The sequence below is a fragment of the Gracilinanus agilis genome, chromosome 4, assembly GCF_016433145.1.
Source record: "Gracilinanus agilis isolate LMUSP501 chromosome 4, AgileGrace, whole genome shotgun sequence".
Lineage (NCBI taxonomy): Eukaryota > Metazoa > Chordata > Mammalia > Didelphimorphia > Didelphidae > Gracilinanus > Gracilinanus agilis.
The window spans coordinates 291,742,394-291,754,898 of NC_058133.1; positions in this window are offsets into that span (position 1 = coordinate 291,742,394).

Here is a 12,505-nt window from a genome sequence, read left to right on the forward strand (position 1 = left end):
TCCAACTAGTTGCCAGAATCCTAGAATAGAAAAAGGACTTTAAAAGTTATATAAACAAATGGATTTCTAAGTGTTGTCTGAATATAAGCCTTCTGTTAAGTCCATCAGGTCAAAACCATTTTCATAAAAACATGAATATATTTTAATTTCTAATAGACTAAATATAAACAATATAGATAAATTATATAAATATTATATAAATAATATGAATAAATAATGTAGATAAGACCTACATAAACAAAAGGTCTTTGAAGCATCCTCAGAAATTTTTAAAAGTGAAAAATTAAAATAAATCGACAACTAGACCCAATTTTAAATTGAAGAGTTATTAAATGTGGGGGTCAAAATTAAGCCTATTACTTCTCATATCTTGTTCAAACAATAGATTTGATTTTATTTCCAGGAAGATATTTAGATTTCATAACACTTTATATTAGATGGTGGCAGCCATTCTTTTTTAATCTGCCTAAGTTTTTGTTTAAAAAAAAAGAGATTTAATTCTGAGAACACAGTTTGCCAGATGCATGAATCTTTATAGGAAACACTTACCTAGTTCTTGATTATTGTTTGTCAAAATGTAATAAAGTACAGCCAAATCACAATTTTAGTTGATTACTGGAGTAACCATCTGTCCCCATCCTTGTTGGAAATATTTATTTTTTAATCTTAAGATCAGAATCCTAATCAATTGCTTTGCATTCTTTCCCCCTTCTTTTAAACATAGAAAGACAGTTGGTAGTAGAGTATTCCTTTTAAAAAAATAGAAAAATTAGTGACCACTCTTTTGCTGTTTGTGATTTCACACCGCATCTGGGGTCATACAAACACTGTTTTGCAAATAATGCCAGGTTTCAACCTGTTCTAAAAATAAGGACAACTTTTTGAGCCATTTAGAAAATTACTCTGAGGACCTAATCCATTTACTTCCATTTTTACTGGACTTTTGTTGGCAGCACTATGAAATTTGGGAATTACTGTACTGAGGTAGGACCCTGGCATTTTCCAGTGAGAAAAATTAAAATTGCTTTAGAAAGGTCAATGAGAACATAATTTTCAGGACAATTATTTGGGAACATTCAATATCATCTCAGAAAAAAAAGTATCCTTGCTGAACATCAAATACATCTCTTTTTTTTCTCCTCATGACATATGATTGACCAATCATTTTAGAAGACTTAATAGGACAGTCAGCCCACATCTGTTCAACAAGCTCTATTTTCCCAGTTAGAAAGGGGTTAATTTAAATTTTTTCCTCAAAAGAAAATAAGATACTCCAAGTTTCTGAACCACACAGATAAAAATAATAACTAATAAAGAAAACCTTGCTATAAAAAGTTGTAAAAATATATCTTTTACTATTTAAATTGTCTTTGCTCCTTCCTAAGAGATATTATTTTTTTAAAAAAGGCTAGAATTTTCAAAGCTCCAACTCAATAAAGAGCTCACAAAGTTTATCTAAAAAAAGAGTTCATCTAAATTATTTGACCATGTTGCCATTAAATCAATATCCTACTAATTATTCCCTCACTTTTTAGTCTTAGATTTGTTAGATTAGTTTCCTCACAATTAGAAGCATGTTGGTAAATGTTTAGTAACTGGCTCTTGAATTGGGGTGGGATTTATACACAATATACCTTTAGGTTTAACCTGGATTATTAATATTTTCTCAAGTGTAGATAACAAAGCAATAAATCAAGTCATTTTTAGTCTGTCTGTTGTTAAGGTGTAAATTATCATTCTGAAAATTTAGCCATCAGTTCTAATGTGCCCTAAGGAGCTCATATAAGCACATGCCTGTCATATAAGACACATGTAAGGAAGAACTTTTATAGTGGAGTGGATAATCACAAGGATGGACAATGCTCATATCTCACTTTCATAGAAATTAGTTCAAAGAGGGAAAAATTATGTGTATACACATGTGTGACACACATGTACATAAAATCAACTGGGTAAAGAACTCTATTTTACCTAATAGGGAAATAAGAGAGAAAGGATTAGAGATATAGGGAGTAGGGTAATAAAAGAGAGAGTGGATTAAGGGAGGTAATAATCAGAAACAACACAAACTTTTGAGGAGGATGGAATCAAAAGAGAGAGAAAATGATAAATAGAAGAAAATAGGATGGAGGGAAATACACAGTAATCTTAATTGTGATTATGAATAGATTGACCTCAGCCATAAAATGAAATTGGATAGCAGAATGGGTTAGATACTAGAATCCAACAATCTGTCCTTTACAAGAAACACACTTGAAACAGAAATACATTCAGAGTTAAAATAAAGACCTGAAATAGAATTTATTATGTTTCAGTTGGAGTAAAAAAGGCAGAATAAGAAATCTGATTTCAATCAAAGCAGAAACAAAAATAGATTTACTTAAAAGGAATAATCAAGAAAATATATTTTGCTAAAATATACTATTAGCAAATTAACTAATATAAAAAATCAAAAGTTTCTTCAATAAAAGTCTCAGTTTTCAAATATATATTGAACTGAATCAAATTCATAAGAATAAATGTTCCCCATTTGATAATAAGTAGTCAGATGAAATAAATAAGCAGTTTTCCAAAGAAGAAATCAAACTTATTAATAGTCATATGAAAAAATGTTATAAATCTCTATTAATTAAAGAATTGCAAATTAAAACAACCTGAGATCACCTCACACCTATCAGAAATGACAAATACTATAAAGGATGAAGAAAAAAGGTACACTAAAGGACTGTTGGTGAAGTTGTGAACTAATCCAACCACTCCGGAAAAAAATTAGAACTATATCCATCCAAAGGGCTATAAAACTGTGTATACTCTAACTCGGAAATATCATTACTAGGTCAACACCCTAAAGAGATAAAAGAAAAATGAAAATGAGCTATATATACAAAATATATATACCAGCTCTTTTTGTGGTGGTAAAGTTTGCATACTGAGATGATGTTTATCAGTTGTGGAATGGCTATATAAGCTGTAGCACATGGTAATAATGATGGAGCACTATAATGCTATAAGAAATGACAAGGAAAGGGTTTTTCAGGAAAAAAACAATATGGCAAGGCCTATATGAACTGATGCAAAGTTAACTGAGAGTAATGGGGTGATCATTGTATACAACATGCACAACAATAATGCCTTACTGATAATCAACTATGAAAGACTTGGCTACTCTCTTCAATACAATGACCTAAAACATTTCCAAAAGACTCATGATGAAAAAATGATATATACTTTCTGAAATACAAATGAACTCTGAATGCAAACTGAAATATAATTTTCTCTTTTGAGTGTGTGTGAGATATAGTTAATAACAAAATATCATTTCCATGATTTCACATGTATATTAATTGATGTCATTTTGCTTGCTTTATCAGTTGGTTGGAGAAAGTTTCAGAGGGATTAGAGGATAATCTAGAACTCAAAAATTTAAAAGAAAACAATGACAAAGATAAGTAAAATGAATTTTAAAAAGTTTTTCACTTGAGACACTCTCATATTCAACTATATGCAACTCTAGCCACTATTTTTTTATTTATAATTCTTACCTTTTTGGCTATTTGTTGTAGTTGTCTACAATTATTGCTTTTACTTCCTTTCCTCTTAGGCTCTTTCAAACTCTGTAGTCCAGTTTCTAACACTGTATCCTTGAACTGAACTTTTTCTAAAGTTTCCAGTGATCTCTTATTGGGCACATCTGATGGCCTTTTCTTAGTTATTTTCTTCTTTACTTCTCTAGAGGTTTTGATACCACGAATCACACTAGATTCTTTCTTCTCTTCAGTTTCCTGTCACTTCTCTTTCCCTGTTCCTTTACCTCTGACAGCTCAGTATCTGTCTCCTTAGTTATTCACATTCCAAGTGAGGACTATTCACTATGAGTGCCCCAAGATTCTGTCCTGAGTCCTTTTCATTTCTCCCTCTTTACTATTTTGCTTGGTGCTCTATTCAGTCTTCATAGGTTCAATGATCATATCCATGCAAGTGATTCTCACATCTATTCATCCAGACCTATCTAAAGCTTTTAAAGGGGAATGAATGGTTTATGCATTTAAATAGTGTCCACTACATGTCAAGTATTATGCTAAGTACTTAATAAATATTGAATTTCATCATCAAAAAACTGTGAGGTAGGTGTGGTTATTGTCTCCACTTTATGGTTGAGGAAACTGAGATGATGGGTTAAGTGACTTTCCGACAATTACACATGTAATAAGTGCATGAATTTGGATTTAAACTCAGCTCTTCCTGACTTTAGGTCCAATGGCATCTCCTGTGCCACCAGCTGTCTCCTTAATGTTCTTTACAAACTGTCCCCTTCCTACCTTTCTAGTCTTTTTAAACCTTAATCCTCCTCACATACTCTATGATCCAGGAACATTGGCTTTCTTCCTGGCCTACAAATAGAACTTTCACTCTTCAAACTCTTATATTTTTCATCAGCAATTTTCCATATCTGGTCTTTATTTTCCCTTTTCCTTTTAGCTTCTCTGACTTCCTTAAAGATTCAGATCAAGTCTCATCTACCCGAAGGAGACTTAAATAGTGATCCTCAGCTCCTCTGCTCCCTCTGGGAATGCAGTCCTTCTAAAACAACCTCCCATTTGTACTATATATATTATGGAAGTACATAGTTGTTTGCATAACAATCATTCATTCAATAACAGTAAAGTAAGAGAATAAGAATTTATATGTCCCCCATTATGTTCTAGATTCAATGATAACTGCTTTACAAATATTATCTCTTTTGAACCTCACAAAAAACCCAATGAGATTGGTATGGTTATTATTCCTATTTTATAGTTAGGATAAATGAAGCAAAGTTTCACTGACTTGTTCGGGATAACATAGATAGTAAGTGTCTGAGGAATGATTTGAATTTAGGGCCCAGAGATCCATCCACTGAGTCACATAACAATAAATATTTCTTAAACACATAATATGTGCCAAAAATTGTATTAAGTGCTATGAATAAAAATATAAGAAACAAAGAATTCTTGTCCTTAGGGAGCTTACTTGGAAAAAAATATACAACAGGAAGTTGAAAAGCAGATGAGAAAAAGTAAAGATAACATGCAAAGGGATGTGATTAAGAAATCTAGACTAGAAGCAGAGACACACATAAAGTAAAGGAGGGAACACAATCTATTATTCTTTAGCTAAAGTAAAAATATCAGAGGTAGCTCATAATCTTAGACAAAGTAAATATATATGTATATAATAAGTGTATTATATCTATAACATATACATATGCATATAATTAAAAGTGAAAACAAGGAAACTATAGCTTCCTAAAAGATACTATAGACAGTGAAGTAATACCAATACCAAATATGTATGCACCAAATGGTATAGTATCCAGTATCTTAAAAGAAAAAGTAAATGATCTACAAAAGTAAATAGATTGTGAAACTATAGTACTAAGAGAACTCAATTTCCCCTTCTCCAGAGTAGATAAATCTAAGCAGAAAATGAACAAGAAAGAAGTTAAGGAGATTAGTTGAATTTTAGATAAGTTAATATAACAAACCTCTGGAGAAAACTGTCTGAAAAAAAAAAAGAATATAGCTTTTCCCCAGTCATACATGCCACTTACACAAAAACTGATCATATAACAGGACACAAAAACATCACAACCAAATGTAGAAAAGCAGAAATATTAAATGCATCCTTTTCAGATCATGATACAATAAAAACTATTCAATGAAAGGTCACAGAAATATAAACTAAAAGTTAATTAGAAAAGAAATAATCTAATCCTAAAGAGTAAATGTATCAAAGAACAAATCAAAAAGACAACCAATAATATTATAAAAAAGAATAACAACAAAGAGAAACAATAGCAAACTTTATTCCATGCAATCTTTAGGAAAAATTTATATCTCTAAGTGCTTAATAATAAAATTAATTTAAATGTACTAATAAAATAAAGAGCAGATCAATGAACTGGGTACACAACTAAAAGTAGAAAAAGAACAAATTAAAATCCCTAATTAAATACCAAATTCAAAATCCTGAATATTAAAGTAGAGAATAATAAAATCAATAGTAATAAAACAATTGAAAAAATAAACTAGAATTTTTTGAAAAACAAAACAGATAATAAATCAATGAAACTATTAGTTCATTTGATTTTAGTGTTGTTCAAGATCTCAAAAAATATTATAAAGCAGCAATCATTAAAATAATCTGGTACTGGCTAAGAGATAGATGAGTGGAATAAATTGGGGCCATAACAGACAAGAGGTAATGTTCATAGACATTTGCATTTGATAAATACAAAGATTCCAGTTTTGAGGACAAGAATACATTATTTATCAAATCTGCTGGGAAAACTAAAAAATAGCATTGAAGAGACTAGGTATATATCAAATTCCAAACTATATATCAAGATAAGGTCAAATGGATAGATGATGGGTGAAATTATAAGCAAATTAGGGGAACATTGAATAGGTCACCTGTCAACTTTATGGATAAGGGAAGAAGATATGACCAAACAAGAGATAAGGAAAATTACAGTATGTAAAATGGATAATTTTGTCTACACTAAGTTAAAAGGGTTTTAAACTGCTTGATCAAATGGCTCAATGGGGATTTGATTGAGGATGCAGACTCTGCACGATCACCCTAGTGCAAATATCAAGAATATGGAATAGGTCTTGATCAATGACACATGTAAAAAACCCAGTGGAATTTTGTGTTGGCTATGGGAGGGTGGTGGGAGGAAGAGAGGGAAAAACATGAATCAAGTAACCATGGAAAAGTTTTCTTATTTAATCAATAAAATTATTTTTAATTTAAAAAATTAATTAATAAATTAAATAAATAAATAACAAATAAAGCTAATGTAGCCAAGATATTAAGGAAATAACAGAAAACATGTAGGAGGTTTATTTAATAAAGGTCTCATTTCTTAGATATATAGAGAACTGAGTTTAACTTATAAGAATATGAGTCATTCTATAATTAATAAATGATCAAAGGGTATAAATAGGACTAAGCTATTTATAGTCTTAAAAAGGCTTTAAATCATTATTGATTAGAGACATGCAAATTAAAACAATTCAAAGGTACCACTTCACACTTATCCAATTTGATATGAAAGAAAATGAAAATGACAAATGTTTGAGGGGTTGTGGGAAACTTAACACACTGATATACTGTTGGAGTTATAGCCCAAAGGGCTATAAAACTCTGCATGATCTTTGATACAGCAAAACTATTACTATATTTGTTCCCCAAAGAGATTAAATAATAATTAAAAGGATCTATATGTATAAAAATATTTATAGCACCATTTCTATTGTGGGCAAAAATTAGATATTGAGGACATATTCATCAATTGAAGAATGGCTGTATTAGTTGTGGCATATGATTGTGATGGCATGCAATTATGCTATAAGTGACAAGTGGAGAGATTTAATAAAGAAAAGAAAAAAAAATGTCAGAATACGAACTGCTACAAAGTGAAGTGAGTGGAACCAGAACAATAGTACATAGTTATAGCTATGTTGTATGATCAACTATGAATGACTTAAAATATTTTCCGCAATACAAAAAGCCAAGAAATTCCAAAGGATTTATAATGAAAAATGAAAAATGCTATCTACCTCCAGAGAAAGACCTGATGGGGTTTAAATGCAGATAGAAACATGGGATTTTTTTTAGGGGGGAAACTTTTTCACAACATGACTAATATGGAAAAGTTTTGTATGACTGCACTTGTTTAACCTATGTCAAATTGCTTGCCAATTTTAGGAAGAAGGGAGAGGTGGAGGAAAGGTTCAAATTTGGAACTCATAATTTAAAGCAAATGTGAATGTTAAATATTTTTCTGCCTGTAGTTGGAAACAAAATTACTTTTTTTTAAATTAATTAGACTACAACAATCTAAGAAAAGAAAAGATGGACTGACCTAAGTACTTTTCTTGCATAAAAATTTTTTTTGGAAGAGCAATATGGAGAACTTCAGAGGAATGCAATTCATTGAAAAACGTATACATTTTATTAGCCTGTACATTCTTTGAAGGCAGGGACTATTTTTTGTCTTTCCTTGAAGCCCCAGAGTTTAGCATATTCCTTGGGATGTGGTAAGTATTTAAATTTAAAAAGATGGTGGTAAGTATTTAAAAAGTATTTTAAAAGTTTAACTGAAAAGCAGAAAAACTAGGCTATGTACATCTCCACATTCATGCTTCTATTAAAATCTCCAGTGTTCATACTTGAGTGAGTAAGCAATTCTCTGTGAAAAATCTAGCTGCGTGTCATGAAAATCTGATAGACTTCCATTTATACTTTATTCCATTTTGATGATAGAGACACTGTTTTCCCATTAAAAAAATTAATGGTTTTGTATCACCTCCTGGGCCTAGCACAGTGAACATTTCATTAATGTCTATTTAATAAAACTAAAGATAGTAATGACTCAGTGAATAAATGAGTAAATGAGTGAATGAGTGTTTATTATATGCATACTCAATGCCAGGCACTGTGTGAAGTGCTATCAATACACACAGAAAAAGCAAAACCAACCTCTGTTCTTAAGAACTCCTCACTCTAGATATTACAGCATGTAAAAGACAGCTTAACTCCTTAAACAAAAAGTCAAGACATGGAAGTCCCTTAGAGCACATAGCAGTGAGACCAAGCAGAGAACATGCATTAGTGGCCCAATTTTTGCATTTGCAGCTCAAGTGTCAAGGCCACAGGTTGGTAAGACACAAGGGTTTGGCATATGGGAAAGACAAGGATGGCTATAAGACCTGGGGGTAGACCAGATGGTGATCCTTCAACCAATCAGTCAAAATGTAGTTAGTGATTCCCATCTCATTTAAGTGGTATGAGCTTTCAGGTCATATCTGAGCTCAAACATGTTGGGGATGCCTAAGAGAAGGAAAAAATGTGTTCTAAAAAAGAACAAATTGTACTCATCATATGGGAATCAAAGTATGCTGAAGAATGAAGAAGTTTTAGAACATCATTAATCAACAATCATTTATGATTTGCCTACTCTGTGCTAAATACTAAGAACTTATTGGGTAGACATAAGTACATTATAAATATATTAATATAACAACCAAAGCAGAATCTGTGAGGAGAGGTCATTTACAGTTGGTTGTGAGAGAAGGGTAAGGATGAATAAGGAAAGACCTTCAAAAAGGAAATTAAATTGGAGTTAAGCTTTGAAGAAAACAAAGGATTCTAAGACAGAACACTGAGGAGAGAGGACACAATCCTATGTGACAAACTATTTTGTAAAGGATGAAACTTTAAAAAAAAGTAAAATTGCAAATGTCAAAGAGCTAAGAATTAACCTATGTAATCTAATTATAAATCTAATGGTCCCTCCACCTATTTTTAAAACAATAATGAATTATTTTAACTTTATAATTACATGAAAGATATTGGCTTATATGTCTAATAATTATGTTCCATTTCTTAAAGTATTTGACAAATTTAAAATTAAAAATTTTCAAATGTGGATATGGGCATCTATCCTATTTATTATTAAAAATGTATAAAATGTTTCCACCTCTTTATATGGTTCTCTCTAAATGGAACTGCATGAACTGAACCCTGCTAATGATTCTGATCTATATTCTGAGGAAGTATACACGTGCCTCATTTTTAATCTGTATTCAGATATTCAGATCAGGAGCCAGGTTGCTAATTGATTGTTCTGAAGACAGAGTACATACCACATCAAATTAATTGGAAATTTGGGAAGCAGCCTTGTATACATAATGCATTTTTCCACAGTTGAGATTACTGTTGAATTTGAGATTTTGCATTCAAAATGTGAGCATTTTGAAAACTATATTACATGTAATCCATGTCTCTTTTTTATTATGCACACATTCAGTACACAGAGGTGTATCTAATACACCAACGAGATGTGAACTTCAGGAATATATTACTAAAAGTGATATCTCAATTTTATTTATTTAACATATTACAAATGAGTACCAAAAATCTTAATTTGAAGTTTATGAAAAAGGTAACGAAAGATATTTATAGTAGTGAAATATGTAATTTAGGACACTTACTAATTAAGCAGAAAGTCTCTATATAGAAGATAAGGATTTCTTGAATGCTATCATTAGTTATTCTTGTGATCCTTAATCTTTAAATTCTTCTTTCAGTAGTTTACATGTGCTTCTATTTAGTTTATATTCTCTTTAGTTTATACAATCATGGATACATGTTCACATCCTACTATGTCCTTTTTCATTAATCCCAGAGGGATTTATTAATTAGAATAATTTTACAAATTTGAAGAATAATTTCATATGTCTAATGCACCTACTTCCTCCTCCTTTATATTTCAAAGGTTGCCCGAATATTTAAAAGATTTAAGGAGGCTCAGCTCTTTGAGAAGGAAGGGCAGCTTGTTGTTATCCCCGACTCCTTTTCTCAAACTTCTCATTCTCTGCCTTCAGTCAATTGTCAAGTCTTGTTGTTTACTTTCCCAGTATATCTCATTTCTGTACCTTCCACTACCATCACCTTCATTCAGACTGTTATCATCTACTTCATCTATTGCTGTTGTCACCTCACTGGGATTTCAGACTTTTATATATTCTTTATATATCCTAATTATTCACCCTCATCATTAATCTTATTGAATCTTCCCTCCACTTCACAATTTTCTAAGGCTTTTCAGTTGTCTGACAAAGGAAGTTCCAACTATTTGCTCTGGCATTCAAGAACCTCCATAGTAGTCCAACACCAACTTATTCTAGTATCTTCTTCTATAAAAATAAAATGATAATTTGCCATTCTCTCTAATCTCTAAAAATTTCTGTTGACATCAAACTTTAATATTCACCTTACATACCCTATATATGTTACAGCCTTGGATGTATGTTTTTCATGCACTTGGTCTTTGCCAATGCCTCATTTTAGTAGCTTAAAATTTCAGAGGAAGTTTTCCACCATGTAGTACACTGTCATTAATCAACCAATCAACTAATTACTTAACGGACATTTGTAAGCACTAAGTGCTAAGAATACCAAAAAAAAAATGATACAACATACCCTCTGTCCTTACTATCTATCTGTGGATGGGAAAATGTGTGCACAAATATGTGCAAAATATATACAAAGTAAAGGCCAAGTAATTTCAAGGGTTCAGGGTATGGATGGAAATCAGGAATAGCCCTGTTAAGGACATTGGGTAATAATTTAAGGTCTAAAAGAGATTTTAGATGTCATCTAATTCATCTCCCTTCAGTTTAATGACAAGAAAATTTAAATTAGAGAAGTTAAATGAATTGGCAGAAGTCTCACTGGTAGTGACATATGGGCTGACTTTGAGGGAAGTTAAGATTCTAAGAGACTGAAGTAAGGAAGGGAGAGTAATCTTTTAAGGGAAAAACCTTTACAAAGGAATGGAAGTAGAAGACAAAATGTCATGAAAAAGAAAGAGAAAATGGGTCAGTGTGACTGAAAAGGAAAAAAAGGAGGAAAAAATATAAGATCAGTCTGACAGGATTGGATGAAACCAGGTTGTTAAGGACGTTTAATACCAAAGGACTTCTAGAGGCAATAAGGATTCAATGAAGCTTTCTTAAGCTGGGGAATGGCATGGGCAGATATTCTTTGTGAATATCAATTTGGCAACTATATAAAGAATGGATTAGAGAGGAGAGAAACTGGAAGTAGGAAAATGAAATTAAGATGTCAGGACAACAGCCTTTGTGGCAGGTGATGAGGGCCTTAAGCAAGGTGTTGGCAATGTAAAAGAAAGAATGGGAATGGGAAATTTTAAGAATGTCCTGTGAGAAAAAGAGCTTTTGCAACTCTGAGGTACCACCTCACACCTAAGAGTTTGGCCAATATGACAGCAAAGGAAAGTGAAAAATGTTGGAGGGGATGTGACAAAATTGGGACATTAATGTATTGCTGTTGGAGTTGTGAACTGATCCAACCATTCTGGATGGCAATTTGGAACTATGCCCAAAGGGCACTAAAAGACTGTCTGCCCTTTGATCTAGCCACACCACTGCTGGGTTTGTACCCCAAAGAGATAATAAGGAAAAAGGCTTGTACAAAAATATTTATAGCCGCACTCTTTGTGGTGGCAAAAAATTGGAAAATGAGGGAATGTCCATTGACTGGGGAATGGCTAAACAAATTGTGGTATATGTTGGTGATGTTTTTACTGTCAACCTTCTATAGGACGTCATCAATGATACTGAAAAACATCTTTAGCAAGCTGTTTAACATTTTGTTTAACAGCAATATAAAAATTGATCTGTAACTTTATCAATGTCCACATTCTTTCCAATGATTCAGATCACCATCCATCCATGTGGATCCTGTGTAACTTCTGTCCATATCTTCTCATCAGTCTACCACAAGGGAGCCATGCAAAGTGTCTTCATATTCTCTTGAAATTTTGAGGATGCCCATTAAAAACCTGGACGGTCAGATTGTCATCCTTCATCCAAGCTGTTTTCTTATTTTATTATACATTTTCATTGTGATATTCTTTGCTCCTGTCATTTGA